An 18587-nucleotide genomic window follows, 5' to 3' on the forward strand; every position below is an offset into this window, starting at 1 on the left:
TGAAAAAAAGCCAGGTATGACTTCAGATGAGGCAACAGCTTAAGAAAACAGAGCTTTTAAGAAAACAAAGTGCTTACTGGCATTTAGTTTGTCCCTGTGGCAATGGTCGTTTTGATGTAGATTAGAAAGCCCAGAACACAGTAATGTAAACAAAGCCACAGACTGTCCTGATCTGTTCATTACAAGCACTGATGCTGCTGGTCTCATGGTCATGGTACACACCAGTTCCACGTCTCCTCTCCCCTAGAGGCTTTGTGAGGGAAGTGCTATGTGTAAGGTGGCAACTGGAGGCTGTTTGACCCCAAGCAGACTGGAAAACGGGCTTGAGGTGGCACAAAGAAAGCCAGTGAGCCAAAGCCATCTTTCCTGAACCTGGCACTAGAAACCTCAGAAAACTGCATTTCTAGGGAGAGCACAGGAAAAAGTCAGGGGTAGGCTGCTTCAGTTATTACATGGTAGGAAATTTGAAAATGATCTTGTTATTTCTGTCTCCTTTACACGGCCTAAAGACCAGAAAACCTGTCTGCATATCCAGCTCTACAGCAAGCTGTTGCATCCTTGTACTGCCTTTCCCAAACCATACCATATGGAGATGGTGAGACTGAGTTTTAATGCCTTTCAGCTCTCTCTTTGCCTCTCTGGGGGACATCACAGGTTAATCTCTGCTCCCCAAAGCTCTGCACACCAGACTGTGGGATTTCACTTCTTGTGGCAGGAACACAAAATGGGAGTTGCACTCGGCCTTGGCTTTCCTATGCGATCAGCCCAAAGCAAGTCACAATCCAGAAAATATTCTGTTCCTTCAAACCATTAAAGAAGCCCTTTGTGAAAGGTATTAAATGCTGAAAGCCAAGGAGGGCCTGAGAGTCTCCAGCAGTGCCTGGGTTCAGCCTCCCCTTCCCTGTCTCTGGAGGCACGCTCTGATGGTGGGTGCCCCTGCCACCCTCCTGGGATGAGCGCCATCCCTGTGCTCCCACATGCCCCAAACAGCAGTCTGGGGGCCAAGCGACCTCCCTCTTTCCTGTGCTTCTCCCCATACACTGCATAGTTCCTCTGTTCCTTCATGGAGAGCAAGGCCTTCTAGCTGAGTTTACCTTTGCACGTCCTGGCAGCCACTGTAAACCTGCCTTGTAAGTTTCTGCTTTTGAGCTGTTTTACTTTCCTGAGCAGTGCTGTCAGGTGCTTACCTTCCACATCCTCTAATAAGAAGTTTTATGTTTCCTGCTTTTGCTCAAACATTTAATTCCTGTCTGTCCTGAGCTGTGTGCCCCAGCTTGTCTAGGAGGACGCTGAGCAAGCCAGGATTGCAAAAATCTTGCCCTCAATACAACGAAATGCAGTTGGCTTTCAGTTACGCCATGTGAACTGCAAAGAAGTAACCCAGAAAAAGCAGACATGGATTGCATGGTCAACATTCAGACTAGGATCTGAGCAACCTGATAAAAGCTGTAGAGCGGTCTGCAGAGAGCAAGAGTACACTGACTAAAGCACATCTGCAATGCCTGGAGGCAGCCTGCCCGGGCAAAGCAGTGTTGAGAGGTCACCAAAATCCAGAGTTAGGGTTCATATCACGAGAGGCTGGGAACTTTCAGAACAACTCTCCTATCCATGAGCTCTGGGGTGCTCACTGACGTGTCAGGAGGGAAGTCTAGCAGGTTGTCCATTTTTTGGAGACATTCATGAACGGTCCTTTACTCTCAGCTGTGTCTGTAGGGCTGCGGTCTCCCCTTTCTGCCTCACCCTCTGGTGTCCAGTCAGCAGGGTAGCTGCAGGGAGCACTCGGGAAACCCAATTGCTGGTCCCACGCCTGATGCTCCTTCTGCAAGGCCCCGGGGGCAGGACAGTGCAGGCTCACAACAACAAATGCCGAGGCATTAGGTATCTTCTCTCTTCCCTACGGCAGGCACAACTATGAAATATGGTTAATGTGCTGTGTGCTGGAAAAGAAGAAAGTGGTGATCGCTCTGCTGCCACATACGCAGAGCCTCTGGCAGAGTTCCATCGGGGTCTTTCCCCCACTTCTGTTTCACCCCGGACGTTTCATCAGAGACCGAATTTGTCACGTTTTGCCGATTGCCTTCCAAAACCTTCTGAAGGGATGGCCGCTTACATTTTTCACGCCTCAGCGTGGCTTGAATACCCACCTCGGGCAGGCCGCCTGCTTCAGGCGGTGCGGTTTTGCCCTCCCGGCGGACGAAGCCCCACCGGAGAGCCGGCTGTCCCCGCTGGGCCCTGGCGGCGGCGGCGGCGGGCGGGCGGGCGGCAGGTGGCAGCGTCGCTCCGCGGTTCCCGCTCGCTGCCGACAGCGGCGCCGGCCCCGCGGCCTGTCCCGGCCCCGCGGCCTGTCCCCCGGCCCCGCGGCCTGTCCCCCGGTCCCGCGGCCTGACCCGGCCCCGCGGCCTGTCCCCCGGCCCCGCGGCCTGTCCCGGCCCCGCGGCCTGTCCCCCGGCCCCGCGGCCTGTCCCCTGGTCCCGCGGCCTGACCCGGCCCCGCGGCCTGTCCCCCAGCCCCGCGGCCTGTCCCGGCCCCGCGGCCTGTCCCCCGGCCCCGCGGCCTGTCCCCCGGCCCCGCGGCCTGTCCCGGCCCCGCGGCCTGTCCCCCGGCCCCGCGGCCTGTTCCGGCCCCGCGGCCTCCCCGCCGGGCACCCCCGGCTGCCGCGGGGCCCTGCCACCTACGCCGCCGTAGATTTGGCGCTAAACGTAATTTTTAATGTTCTCAATCCTACGGCTCGATTACTGGATATATTCAAAACCATCGCAGCATCTGGTGGAATAAAGATAGGCTGGTGGTGTTTTAGGGTGTTTTTGCTGCATGAATTTGATGGAAAAGGTAATTTGAAAGGGATTGAAAGGGAAAATGTAATTTGAAAGGGATATGCTGAGCCCATAAAAATACAGAGTGAGGTAAAGCGATGGGAGCAGTGAGTGGATTTCTGTGCAGTCCTGTCCTTCCCCTGTGAGCCCAGAGCCTATATCTACAGCTGCCTCAAATGTGGCAGGTTTGGGGCAGCTGCTCTGTCCATACCTGCATCCAAGGTTCACATTAAACATCGATTCCAGAAAACAAAGTAATAACAAGGCAATTTATGACGTTAAAAGCTTGCATTTATTCAAGTGTCCTGGCTGATGCAGTTCTCAATGTTGTTTTGTAGTACTGGCTCAAATATCCTTAGTGGCCTTGGGCATGGAAAGAAGGTGCTAGATACCTGTAAGAGTGCTGACGGGTGTCTGTGAACACATTGGGAGTGGAAGAAGGGAGAGGAGAGATCTGCGGCCGTAGCTCCAGGGGGATTCCTGCAGAGCAGCTGGCCGGCCAGTGTGCACTCAGTCTGCAGCCCTTGCTCCCATCTGAGGGGAAGCAATGGCCTGCCTGTCCACACAGGGGATGTAGATAGAGGGCTTCCCCTCTCCTCCTGCCTCCACTTTTCTTCATTCCCCCGTTTTTACGTAGGCTTGCTGCAAAATAGAGAAGAAATCCCCTGCAATAGTGAGTTGGCTATTGGGGGGGTGTTGCCAAGAAGGGGGTTGTGTGCCTTATGACTGTGGCAAATCACTGCATACACCTATCCCATATCCCAATCACTGCATATGTCTATCCCATATGTTTCTTCCACAAAACAAATAGCTTACAGTGCCTTGCATTCTTTGTGTCCATGCCGTGCACAGGCTGAGTCTCCTCTTGGAAGGATCAATGCAAAAGCTATGCCAGTGGAAGAAGCATGGGGGGATTTTCTACTGTCCTTCCATCGCAGGTACATCAACAAATGCCTCACTCCAGACAGAGTTACACTGTGGAAAATGTGCTTTTGCTGAACTCTGCCAATGTTACTGCATCTATGCTAGAAAGTATAGAGAAAGCTTTACATGAATTGTTTCTCCAACAAGCAGGCTATTTCTCTCCTATATTTGATAATTAGTGATATATTGTGTCCCTTTTGGCTGCTTGCCCACTTCCCTTGGCAAGTGCAGAGCTTGCATATAAAGCTCAAAGAGTCTTGTTCAATTATTTTGGTTTGTGTTCTCTCTCTCTTTCTTAGTTGGGAATTGCTAGTGAACACAGTGCCTTCAGGCTGTAATTTCCTGTTGCATATTTTCTGAAACCGTGTGAGGGATTGTTCTTGATGAGCTTTCCAGGAGCCTGCTACAATTGAACTTGTCTCATTATCAGCCAAATATAGCCTTCAGCTTCTTGCCATCCTTTTTCTCTTGCAGTTCAGGATTGTTTTATTTTCCCCTCCTGGGATTTGAATGCTAATATGGGTCATGGAGTCTCTGAAGGAGGTGGCACAAGTTCATGTGGGCTAGCACATGAGGGCAGGAAGAGAGGGCTCTGAGCACTACAGCTGCTTCATCAAGGCTTTATATGGTGCTTATATCCTATCTTAGCTCAGCTACTTTTTCTCACACCCTCCTGGGTGCAGTGCTTCAGGTGTTTGTGGGTCCATGCTCTAGCCTGCTGAAGCCTCACTAGGGAGAGTCAGGCGAAGGTGATGCTTTCCTCCTTTTCTGAGGACTAGGTTAGAAAAAGACAATTTATGAATGTGTTTGTGGAGCTGGGTGGCTATCCAAAGTCTGATGATGGGATACTCGCCCTGGTTTTACGTGGTGTAAATAGTCTGGAGTGGTCTGTAAGAGCTCTGAAATCCCTTCTGACTGCTGAGAGATGCCCTCCCTGGAACTGCAATAGGCACTGTAGCACTGTCAGGGTCTGCAGTCACTCTGGGTAAGAAGAGGTATTGTCATGAATTCCCACAAGCACCATGGTCTCCTGGATGCTCTGAGGAAGGCTATGGTATTCAGAGCTCTGAATGATCAGAGGCAGCTTGAGAGTTCATCATTCTTTTCTTCAGCCGCTGGACTGCAAGCTTTGTGCTGTCACAAGGCACAACTTAATGTTGCTGTGCCTCTACGAGCTAAAACAGGGTCTGCTCGCCAGCATGTTACCTTTCATGCAGCATCTCTGCCCCCCTCCTCTTTCAAATAATAGGATTAATGAACAGAACTGAGTATTTGTGTTTATGTATAAAATCTCCCATGCATTTATCAAGGATGTGTCCAAAAGCTTTAGAAAAGAAGAAAAAAAAATATAAAATTTTTTGCCTCTGTCTTGTAAACATCTATAAAATTGAATGCAAGAAAAGCTCAGTGATTGTTTCTGCCTCACTTTAACTTGCATTTCTGTATGCCACTGTATTCAGTGAAATGTATTATAAATGTTAGTAATTTTTTCTCTATGCCCATCACAATAGCTGAGGAGTTAAAACTGCTAATGATCTTTCCAGCAGCCTAGCTATTTTTCAGCTGCTCACTGAGGCCATTAATCAACATACCCAAGACTGCTTGAGCAACATTTACTAGCAATTAACCTATGGTTATGGGAATATTTTTTCCCTATCACGTTTCTATTCTGGTCTGCACATCAAATAAAAGATGTATCCTAACACTGCTTTTGCTAATTGAAAAGGCTAGAAAACAAAAGTTCTGAGACCTACATGGACCAGCTTGATATGAGAAAAAGAGGGCATCCAATGTGCTGGATATACGTTACATTAAATCCTTTCCCAGACTGCTGGGCATTAACTGAGCTCTTCCTTTCTGCTTCCTCTTCCTGGCATTATATAGGTGATAGAACAGACATCTGAGGTATGTTGCAGTTAGTTAATATGTATTTTAAAAGACACTGAAAGACTCCCTTGGGAAGAAAAGGAAATGTGTATGTGTTCTCCTTTACATTGCCCCACTTTTTCTCTGTCCCATTCCTCAAGCACTGAATAGTTGTATCACCTCAATTTTCTCTAGCAAAATGCAGGACTGAAATATTTCTAATGTTACTTTAGTGGTGTCAGTGAAGTCACATCTGGGGCAATCTCCACCTCTAATGTTTTCTACTGTCTACAAAGTTTATTTGACTGGTAAATGTCACTGTGTGGTTTAATACAGTTTCTTTATGCTACAGAAGAAAGGAAACAGGAAAGTTCATGAGAAATTGAAGAAACAGTCTGCCTCCGAAATTATTGCAGGGGACTTTTCTGGTTTGTAGGGTTTGTTGGACTGGGCAAGATGGAAAATTAAAAATGTCAAAATAAACATACACCATAAGCAGAGTTGGTGCAGTAGCCTAGATGCAGTATCCTACTGGTGTTAGTAGTACTGCTACCTCCCATCCTAGCATCCACTGGAGATGCTCTAGAAGCCTTAATATTGCCTAAAGCTAGAGGAATGCCAACTCCTGTAACTGGGATCAGAGGAAGCTTAGGTAAAGCAGCATGTGCACCCATGTCCAGTTTGCACCAGCACGCCCACTGCTATTAGCCTCAGTGAAAAGGCAGAGCCTGGAGCAACAAAGGGAGACTTGTCTAGCTGGAAAGGAGCTGTTTTCATGTGTACGTTCTCTGCTGGATGTATCTCAGACATGAAAGAGGAAATAGAGTGCAGTCCTCTAGTACAGTCAGTAGTAGCGTTGGATCCTAGAAGCAGAGGAAGGGCTTATAAAAAAAATTGATTACCTGCCATGCTCTACAGCCTGTTTGCGTCACTAATAGCTACTTTTTCTTTTTTAATTTATTATTATATTGAAGATAGTAATAAACTTATTACTAAAGTATCAACAACAGAATTATTTTCTTTTCTTGTTAACCCAAAGTTTCATGTTTGCTGTCCATTTTCTACCACCCCAGACCCTGCAGAGTATGTCTTTATATTCTGTTTCAGGTTAGACTGAAATTCGGCATTTCCAATTTTTGAAGCATTTGTCATTCAGCCATGCAGTTCTAGTAGACAGGACTGTAAGAGAAGCCTAAATATAGCAATCATCTTGGCCCTCATGTCAGAGACAATGCCAGTTTCTAGCCCACGTCGTTGTGGGGGAAGGAGACTTCAACATGTGACACAAAAGCAAACAAAAAAAGATATCTCTAAACACACTTAACATAACTCTCGCTTTCTTTTGGACTATGACTCATGAGTTTTAAGTGATTAGCAGAGCCTCAACTTCATTAAATCCCCACTCAAAATAGTCCTGTTACCTCTGATAAGAGAGGAGGATGTCACTATTCAGCGTGGTGGCCTTTCTCATCTGCACTGGAGTGAAAAAGCAGGCAAAATGTGGGCAGCGCCTGTGCATTGAAAAGGGACAGTTTAGTTCCCCTATTACATTTGCTGAGCTCATTTAATATCTCTAATTCTGGCAAGTGTGATCTTCACAAGCATTTGTAACATGGTTGGAGATTTCGGGCTGAGGGGCAGACCTTTCCGAGAGAGCGGTATGAGCTGAGTTACAGAAACAGAAGCTGACACCAGGTCTGAGTGTAATGCAACCTAATTATAATTAAGAATGGCTGGAAACGTGCTTGGTTGTATTCTGGAGGCAATGAAAGGCTATTATCCTAAAAATGCTATCTTGATGATTTGCCCCATTTATATTCTTGTCTTTTCATTTATTAGTTACCTAGACCTTATAAAGCAGAGCTTTCTCCGTCCTCATGAGGCAGGTATGTATACAAATGGCAGGTACTGATGAAATGTTTACTGAAAAGATTAGCTTGTCAATGAGGCAAAGGATGGATATTGATCCCCCTTCTATGTTTGTCAACCTGTAACCTGTTTAAGAAATGGCCTACAGCAATGAAATCCAATCAAGCACTCTCTGCAGCTCCGGTTTTCTTGTAATATAGGGAGGGGATTCAATCACAATAAAGGAAATGAACCACTTATCATATAAATGAGGGTAAGGCAATTAACAGGTTAGAGGTTCCAAGTGAGGAGAGTTCTGACTGCAATACAGGATTAAAAGATGGATATTCTGTACACCTGAGCTTTTCTGTGGTCTTTCTACAGGGAGAGGTTGTTATCTGGCAAAATATGTTGCAATGCTGAGTTAACAGGGTTAACAGAACCAAGCGCAGTACGTGCCTCCCATAACTAAACTCCTGCTTTGTAACTTTGTAATGAAAATGTTTTTAAAGAGGTGGCCAAAATAGTTTTCCAAGTAATTAATGCCACTTCTCAGTCCCTAGGGCCACCTGAAAAACAATTTTTTAGTTTTATGAGAGATGTGAGAGATTGTAGAATTTTATTTGATTCAACATCAGAATAAAATCAAGCATTTTCTAATATGGTCCTCCTAACCTCGCCTCTCCCAGCAATATAAGTCTCAGGTCCAAGTTTCATGTAAGACAAGTACGCCAACTGCCAGGATGTAGATAATGTCTTCAATTGCTTGTCTTGAAACCGTTTTTATTTGCATGAATGAGTGAGAGGACAGCTTGACTTACAGATAGGTTGATGTAGACCCTCTCTTCTCTCAAGCAGAGTGGATACCCTTGTCCAACATCCAATTTGTAAGTTTGGTCCCCTGTCCTGAAACAGAGAAAACAGCAGCTGATATTGAAGCATTTGTCGTCTGAGATGAGTGATCAATCCCTTTGCTTTCTTAGGTATGGGTCTCCTTCTCCAGAAATACAATCCTAGACCCTGTTATAAGAATAATGAAATCAAGCAATTTTTCTGTTAAAAGTTTAGGTCTTGGTATTTGTGGTGGGCTGACTTTGGCTGGCCGCCAGATGCCCACCAAGCCACTCTCTCACTCTCCTTCTTCAGCAAGACAAGGGGGAGAAAATAGGATGAAAATCTCATGGAACAAAGTAAGGACAGGGAAATCACTCACCAGTTACTGTCACTGGCAAAACAGACTTGACTTGAGGAAATTAATTTAATTTAATTTATTGCCAATTAATAACAGAGGACAGTGAAAAGTAAAAACAAAACCAAAACCACCTTCTCCCCCACCCTTCTTCCCAGGCTCAATTTCACTCCCAGCTCCTCTACCTCCCCTCCCCAAGCAGTGCAGGGGGATGGGGAATGGGGGTGTAGTCAGTCCATAACATTTCATCCCTGACACTCCTTCCTCCTTACACACTCTTCACCTGCTCCAGCATGGGCCCTTCCCACGGGCTGCAGTTTTTCATGAACAATTCCAGCATAGCTCCTTCCCATGGTCAGAGTCCTGCAGGCACAGACTGCTCCAGCATGGGTCCCCCTCAGGGTGGCAAGTCCTGCCAGGAGCTGGCTCCCGCGTGGGCTTCTCTCTCCGGCCTGGGATCCTCCACGGGCTGCAGGTGGGTACCTGCTCCGCTGTGGGCCTCCATGGGGCACAGCCTGCCTCACCGTGGTCTTCCTCACAGGCTGCAGGGGAACCTCTGCTCTGGCTCCTGGAGCACCTCCTTCCCCTCCGTCTGTTTCTCTCACATATCCTCACTCTGCTCTCGCAGATGCTGCCCAGCGTTTTTCATGTTTTCTTGAGTACGTTACCGCAGAGGCACCACCCGCGTCACTGATGGGCTCAGCTTTGCCCAGCGGTGAATCCACCTTGGAGCCAGCCAGCTGGAACTGGCTCTGTCTGACATGAGGGAAGCTCCTGGTGCCTTCTCACAGAAGCCACCCTGCAACCCCCCTGCTACCAGAACCTTCCCATGTAAATCCAATACAGTACTTCAATGTTTTCCAGCTAAAAAAGTGTATAGCTGCAAGCGTCTGATCAGTGTTTAACCTAGAGAAGGGAGTTTTCTTTTTAATCTTGCACCTCTGGTGCATTTTTTTTTTTCCTTTTCTAAATATTACTCTTTCTAATGGATGCCTTTATTGCTTCAAATGTGCATTGAAACAGATGTCATTAGATAAGCAGACTTAAGAGCAGAGGTCAGTGGAAGATTAGGCATGACAGTCAGTAAAAAGTGAGAATTCAGTGAACTCTACAGCTTGGGGTAGGCGAGGAGATACACAGCCCTCAATCCCCGCTCCCACTGTGAACTAGACCACCCGTGAACATGGCAGGATGTCCTGTCTGACGCCTGTCTCAGGTACCTGACACGAGTCTCTAAGTTCAACCCAACAGTCTGTACCCATGTGCCCTTTGGGGACAGTGATTTGTGTTCTGAGCTGAGCACCCAAGAACCAAAGGAGCATGGAGGCTCCCTTCTCCCCTCAGCTGAAGGTGCAGAGAGACCACAGCTGATCTAAAAGTCTTTCTGAAAAATTAGGCTTGCATTGACCTGCCTGTGTGACCCCTGGCCGGGGAGCAGAACAAGCTCTTGTAGTAGTCTACCAGCAGTGGAGGGTTAGTATAAATTTGTTAGCAGTTTACCTCGATCAGATAAATTGTATTTTAAATATTTAAATATTGTATTTTTAAATATTAGGAGCTGTTGTACGTGTACCGGTACTGTGCCCCTTAGCTACATTCACCCTTCCAGTGATGGGTACTGCCACATTTACCCCCTTCCAGCTCCAACCTCAACAATCTCTTTCCAGTGAACTTAAGAGTCCTGGAACCTTATCTCTTCTTTCAACGTTATTAAAAGCAAAATAACAATTTAATTATTAAAATTAGTTAAATAAATGACTGGAGCTATTTCTCAAGAGCTTGAAATCTCAGTTTTGTGGCTCAGACTGACTCAGAAAACAGGAATGGGATCTGAATTAAAAGTAAATTTGAAAAGTTTGAAATAAAGAAGAGGGCTAAATCTTTCATATGCAATACTGCTGAATTTTTCATAAGGAATAAATTTAATGTGAAATAAAATGCTGAAACACGGCTGTGACATGGTGGTTCATCTTCCAGGAACTCTTAAGTACAATAACTATGCACAAAAAAATCAGTATAGACATTGAAATACTCAGGACAGAGTCAAACTCTTGAAAGGTATTTTGGCATTGTCTTGCTATGTAGACACCTTGCTGGTACCAGTGCCATCTGGTCCAGTGTTCCCAGTTGAAGGTGCCTGCCACTCATTTGTAGGAGAGAGGAGAATTCTACGCCTGGTTTCTTCCCTTCTCCCGATACCTCGTCCCCCTGAGACTTACTGTCTGCTTTGTTAATGATTAAGAACTAACTACAGAAGGGCACGTATCAAGTATGGACATATTATATTGTGTCAGGATGGAGGAGGAAGCCTCAGGCTTCTGTCCCCTGTGCCTCACTCCAGTATTAATCTTCTCAGTACATGAAATATTTTTCACCAATACATAACCTCACTTATTACTTCCTGCCATTAAGTGCAGCAAATACTCAGACACTCTTCTGGAACATTTCCAAATGAAATCTCAGAGTCATTACATTAACCTTTTCCATTGTAGAGCAGAAGGAAATTAGCTATTGGCACACACAGAAATACATAGAGTGTGTTACAATATTTCACATAATTGTATTTTTATACTTTTCGACAATACAAAGAGTTAAACAAAAATGTTAAAAATCCTGCATGCTTCATTAAAAACTCTCAATTTCTCTATTTTCAGCAAAATAAGCCATCAGTGTTAGATTCTATAATTGACACCATTGCTTAGGGAACAAACCTATGAATCTTATTAGAGACAAATTCATTACTTTAAGTCCACCCTTAGGATGCAGAGCTCATAAAAGAAACCTCTGGAGGGTTCAGCTTAGGGGATGAGATGATTTCGGGCTGCAAATCTACAGATTTGCTGTAATTAACCTGAACTAATTATTGTCAGGCGATGGGTCAGACATCCTGGATAAAAGCCCCTGACTGGTTTTGTGGTCTACTGGGTTTTCAGTAAGAGAGCTGCTTGTTAAACAAAGAAAAAGTACTGAAAGCACAGCCCGATATATTCTTAAAGTAAAAGAAATCTTTCCGCTGGGAGAGAATAGCAGAGTCTATTTAAAATACACAGTCAATAGGCACAACTGAAATATAGAAATGCTTAATACTTTCACTAGCTAGCTCACTGCAGGTAACAATCAGTGGCAATGGTCAAAAACAAGTCTTGGGTGGGCTAAGCTGGTCTCTACATGAAGGGAATGACTGTTTGCAAGTACAACAAGAAGTGATCCATTTAAAAACTTCTTTATACACTGCAGATACACTGTTGTAGCCCTGCAGTGGATGCTGTCCTGCCATTATTATTCCACTGCTTTCAAGGGATAAGGCAGATGCACAGGTGCACCTACAGAAGCTTCTGTGGCTCATGTAGGGAGTAAGGAGTAAGTTAGCCTGTACAAAATATGCTCATAATCCTATAATATAGATTGCATAAATTTAATTATCATGGGTTCAAAAAGCAGTGACTTTTTTTACCAGTAGTGGAAGAACTGTTTAGCCTTATTGTTTTAAACACAGATTTTGATATGTGTTCAAATTTCCAAATTCTGTTGAAATCAGTGGCAATGACATGCATGAAAATGTTTCAAGATAACTCTGAGTTTTCAAGACTCGGTTGGGCAAAGCTGACATGATCTAGTATGGGCAATAGTCCCACTGTGAGTGGGAAATGACCTCCAGAGGTCCCTTCTGGACAGCATTTCTATGACCCAATGTTGTTAAGTGGTTACAAAGAGAATTATGTGCTCAGGTGCTGTCCTTACCTTCTCAGCTCAAGATGCTTATGGCTGCTCCTTGCTTAGGATGTTTCTTCCCTTCAGTCCAGAGGTTCACTGACATTGCTTTTTCCCTCGTAAACATGCATCCTACCTTCCCTTTAATCTCTACTCCTCTATTCTGCTGGTGTTTCTTTGCAGGTGGTCACATATTTTTACTGCATGTTTCACTGATATTGGGCAATTTGTTTTCCATTTCCTCTGTGTGCCTCTGATGCTGTGGGACTGAGTTTCTAACAGAGGTTTCTGAACAAGAGAAGCCTGCATATGACTGCAGCACAGGTAGGGCTGATTTTGGCAAGGATCACCTATGGACTCTGGAATACGCCAGTGGGGGAGCAGAGGATCAGGAATTGGGGACAGGCAGTGCCTCTTATCATGTGAGTGACTTAAAATGTGCATTTTGAGCTTCTGTGACTCTTTAGGGAGGAAAAAAAAAGGTCTGTATCAGTGTCATCTAAGAAATCCCGGATTCCCTCCTTTGCTGTGTGGCCGTGGACAGCTTCTTCAGGTCCCTTGTGCACTCAGTTACTCCTAGACAAAATTTCCTGCCTCACAGGGGTACTGTGAGTGTAAAGTAGGCTCACATCTGCTAACCTGATGGGATTCATTGAAATACAGAGGTCTTGAAATTAAGAGAAATTGTGACTAGACCCCATTCCCTTTTTTCTGTCTTCTGCGTATTACATTGATGGGTTTGTTATTGGTTATCACTTTGAGTCACTATCTTTTTTCTATCATGAACTGTTTTCCTACTGGTATAAAGACATCCCCTATCAAGCAAAGGATTAAAAGTTACTGGCAAAAATAGCTGGAAATCTGAACAATTGAACTGAATGACGGTATGAAAGGGGTCGATACTGAGCATAACACTACTTGTAAGTGGAGGCACTACATGAGATCCTCTGTGGATCTGAATTTTCTAGGTGAATGAAATCTTGTAATCAAAATTCAGAAGTTGTTCATTGCCTGAAAGGTAGATTTTTAAATGCACAAATAACAACTTTTAAATCCTACTAACATTCTGCAGGAGGTAGTCCTTGTAGTACATCGAATTCTCAAGCTTTGTGTTTTGTGAGGACATCCTGCAAACTAAGATTATTAAAATATTCCCCCCCCCCCCCCCAATGATTATGGAGTTGTATAGGGGCTCTTTTTGCTAGCCTACTTTTCTAACTTCCTAAATGCTTTCATTTTGCTACCTAATATACAAAGCTCTCATAGATTTCACTCACTCAAGCCTGCACACAAGCAGCGAGATGCACATGTCCACAAGGTGTTGGTAGAAGTCCCTCTGTGTGACCTGGAGGACCAGGGGCTCTGGCTGCAGCATCCTCACTGTGCTCCTGGGGCTAGCAGGGACTGGCCATCATGAAGTCGTTTGTTGGATGGGTCTGTTTGAGCTTCTAAGGATCAATATTTAGTATGAGATAATATTTTTCTTCTGAGTATTTCTTATTTAACCCCCAGACCCTGTAAAAATTAAGCACAGTTTACTATGCATTGTTACATTCCCAGTTTGGGCATCCCTCTAGTAATGTTGCATCTTCCAGTTGGGAGAGCAGGAGGAGCAATGCCAGGTAAGAAGTACCTTTTTGCCCTCCTCCTGTCTAGGTCCCCTGCTGACCTAACTGTACTTTGGCCTTATTGAAGCACAGGCCTTTTGATCTTGATGTAAACACCACCTTCTTCAATGTTTATGAGAGTGTCTGCTGTTGACTGTGCCCTTGATTGCAAATAAAAGCTGGTCCTGTATCTTTTGCTCTGCGGTGTCCTTGGGTCCTTTTCCACTTGCACTTCAGTCATGCTACCTTAACGCTTCTGTTACAAACTCTTACAGCTGGAGGAAAGTCTCCACAACCCTCAATTCACTGCCCTCATTATCTGTGACTGGTGTTTCAGGTGTGGCTTGGTCAGGCAATCATACATGACAGCAGAACCAAATTATCCTGTCATCCCAAATAGAATGGCAACACGGGATAGAGGAAGCCATCTACTTTCAATTGGATACATATAATTAGCAAAACGAGGAGAAAATAATTAGAGATTTAGATGATAGTACTGCCGGAGCTGCCACTCCCCGCGTCCTTCTGTCCTGCAGCCAACACAGCACCCATCAGCTCTGGCCACCCTGGGCTCCATCAGGCTCTCCTAAAGATACTGTGCAATATCACCAGTCCTGGAGCGTAGCAGAAGTGAGCGCAGATAATTTTTGCAATTCTGCTATGTGGGAGAAAAGCAAGCAAATAATTTCTTGTGCATTTGTATCAGTATAGGATGCTTTGAGAACTGATGTCTCTCTGATCAGCATCAGCTTAGGGCAAGAGCATTGTGAGCCTGCTCTGTGCAGGTTTAGGACAGGAATTACAAATTAAAACTAGTTACCAGTGAGTGGAAAACCCTAACTGCAGCAGTAAAAAGCTGCAGTTATCATGCATCACCACTGTATGCCACTACAGACTAATTACTCTAGTGTATCCCAGAGATGAGGCACTGCTACAGCAGATGCCCAAGAAAAGCATAGTTAATATTAAATTGTAATCCTATTATCTTTAGATGTTTTTTTTTTAGTGCTATTAATCTCACAGTTTACAAGTCAGCAGTTTAAAAACAGATTATCTGAAAAACATGATGCCATTAACCTCTTTGTGTATATACTTTTTTAAACACAGGAGCCAACAGGAGTCAAAATAATAATAAATTTATATTTTCAGTATCTGTCTTCTTAAGAATATTCCACATGTATCTTAAAATTCATCAGAAAAGCACCAGCCAGGGAACAGATTATTTTCATAATCTATTTATGCTAAAGATAAAATAAACATGAATAATCAGAAATGAATTATCTCATCCACTGTCTTTTGTAAGTCCTCTATTGGACTGGTACAAAATTACTGTCAGATTTATATCCTAGTGTCAAAGGGAATAAATAAAATGTACAACGGAAGAATTATTGGGTTTATATCTTGAAATAGATTTCTAGAGTAAATTTACATCCTAATAAAATTTTTGTTGGAAACTCACTAGTGGTATTGCAAAAGATCTTTGCAACACAAACTACCAGGCCCAAGTAAAAACTAAGTTCATGCTGACAGAACATGAAGAAGTTCTTAAGCATTTGTATATACATGCTTGAGTAAGCTTATAAGTGCTTAAGTAAGCATTTACATGCTTTTTAAATCATAAACTGAATTAGGTCTCCATTTCTATTGATTTCTCCTACAGGGATTAAATCTTCAAGAATATTTTCCTTTCAGTTTTCTGATCATTCTCATTCGTTGTTGCTATATCTGGTTATTAACAGATTTAAGCAACTGCTCACTTCTGTCTCTTTATACTTCTGTTCTTCTGATTTCTTCAGTTTTTATTCTGTCTGCAGTTTAAGCTATTATTTGTTCTAGAAAAATACTTATAAGATGGGTGGGAGAGGAAGGATGGCTGGGGCAAGGACTCCCAATGAGTAATTATAGAAATGATTACTTTGACAAAATCATTTATTCCTAGACTTTTTAGTGTCCCTTATAGAAATGGTAGGAAATGTCTCCTCCATCTCAAGGGCAAAAGCCAAGTAACCTGGAATTGTACTCTAACCAAGAGCTGGAATGTTTAAATTCAAAACTTCACAACAAATTACTCTGATACAGGCTGCATCATCACCTACCCCAGGGAAATTACAGGCCCCCTTGGATTTCATCCTTTCCATTCCCCGGTCAGTGAGGAAGACGGGTGGTACAACCCATGGAACGTGTTTCCTTTTATTGCTGGGGTGCCTGCTCATCTTGAGAAGCAGTAACAATAAGATAAAAAGAGAGCAATCCAGAGCTGCCTTTCCTTTTCCTGTGCAAAGGAGCTGTGTAACATTAAATTATCTATTTACAAAAAAAAAAAAAGATTAATATAGAATGTTCTATTAAAGGCCTGAAATGACTGAGAAAAATAAAATAAGAAAATTAAATCTTCTCCCTTGAAACTATATTCTTAGAAGGCTGAGAGTTGCACTTTGTCACTAAAGTAACATCTATGAATTTCTTCAGTGCTGGAGATATTTTCAGCTGATTTTAAAAGAGCCACTGATAGAGCCTGAGGATGCTACTTCTGCAGTAATGCAATAGCAGTTGCACGGAGATGGTACAAATGGATGAATTGTTTCTAACAACCCTCCCATGTCCGCCTGGGTTTCTCTAGGCAATGTCACCCATGATTGCTACCAGCAAACCGGATCCAGTCCATATATTTAGATCTAGATATGACTTCAATCATCTACTGAGTTATGTCTGCCTAATAGTTAGTAACTACTTGTATGTTTGACGCTGAATCTTAATCTTCTGTAACAATTCCTATTTCTGACTGCAGTGTGATAGTTGAGGGTTATTCCAATCCCATAAGTGAATGAATCCATTCCACAAGAGTTACCCTCTTAAAATAATTACTGGGAAAAAAGAAAGTGTAATAGTCCGATAATGACTCTAGTGGAAGGAAACCTAAATTAAGTCATATTGGATCCCTAAAACATTAGATTAGGCAAATTAGGCATTTTGCTTTTCTTTTAAAACCTGAGTCTATAGTAGGACTAAAACAATACAGTGCTGGGTGTGAGAGGGAAATAACTATCAGTTGTGAAATATCATTGGATTGTTTAGTAACATTACCATTCACAGCCACGGAATACATTATATTTTATTGTAAACTTCATTCCTTAGAGAAGTATAAATCTTGCAAGTGTGTCAATACTTGGCAAAATAAGTAGTCTCTGGAGGCAAAAAATGTTTAAGACCATCTATCAAGTATAAGAAGTTGATAGCAATTAAAATCAGAGCTGTTTATGTATAAACATAAATTACAGAGGTAGCTTAAAACTGACCAGTAAAAATCTTGGCTGGGTGGAAATTCCAATTGCAAAAGACTGCAAAAAGCAACATCTGAATTTTAAGGACTGTTTTTGTAGCATACAATTTTTTCCTTAGGGACAGTATCTTCTATGAAATTTTATTACGTTAAGGAAAATGTATTTATTTATTTGTTTGTTTGTTTGTTTGTTTATTTTCACATCTGGTCATTCTTTAAAAAAAAATAAAAAAAACAAAAACAAAAAACCAGAAACAGCTCAAAATCTACCCGAAACCAGAAAACACCAAACAATGGGTAAAAACAAGATATCTTACATAAAATACTGCTTGTATTAGATGAGCACTAAACCAGATTATATTTCAATGCTCACTTTTCCCCCAAAGTGGTACAGAGAAGGATGGCAAACTATTTTAAGTTAATTACCGTGCTCATTAATGATTAATATTTTTGTAAGGGAATGTACTTACAATCTTTTCTATTACTGTGTATTTAAATGGAATTATTAATCGTGTTTCTTTACTGTGTGGGGACCTAAGGAAATGGACCATTCAGCCTGCACAACTTTATTGTTTTTCAGTATGGTTACAACACTCAGAACTTTAGTGGAATGAAAGCCCAAAGAAAGAATATTGGGGTGTCCTTCCCTCCAGAAAAGGAAAGGGGCTAACCTGCTTAACCCAGCTACTGGGTACCTAGTTGCTGATTTGAAAGGAATGCGTTGGTCTTGCTGCAGGTAGACTGCCAGATCTTCTGAGGTGTGGAGACCTGCCTTGACTTACTCTTGCACTGTGTCCATCAAAATAGGCTGGCCACTGGCTGTCCTGCACAGTATTCAGTGCAAGTAACAAATAAGCACTGTATCAGTAAGAAGATGTGCACGTTTCCTCGTTTTGGTCTAGTGGACAGTCTTGGAGTGTTGTGTTTGGGTCAGTCCTGGAGGAGATGCAAGGAGCCCAGCGAGAGCTCTGGTTGATATGGTGGCCTTCCAGCCAGTGCCACGGGCACAGGGAGCCTTGCTCGCAGCGGAAACGGTGCCAGGCTGCTGGTTGGAAGGGAGAGGCTGTGGCTGGGGATCTTTGAGAGGAATGAATCAAAAGCCTTGCTTGAAAGTGCAATAAAGCTACAAAAAGATTGAATGCTGTTAAACAGAGCATAATGCACAATGTTTATTTGAAATTAATGATGCTTGTATGCCTTCAAACTGCATTTTAATATTTAAATTGCTGCAAATGTAAATTATTAAAATAAAGTGTCCATGAATTATCACCCCCAATCTTCCAACTTACAATGCTAGAAAATGAGAGGGAAAGAGTGCCTAGATCAGCTAAGTAAAGGAAAGACTCTCC

Source organism: Tyto alba, unplaced genomic scaffold (genome assembly GCF_018691265.1).
Source record: "Tyto alba isolate M040663 unplaced genomic scaffold, T.alba_DEE_v4.0 Super-Scaffold_27, whole genome shotgun sequence".
NCBI classification, from domain to species: domain Eukaryota; kingdom Metazoa; phylum Chordata; class Aves; order Strigiformes; family Tytonidae; genus Tyto; species Tyto alba.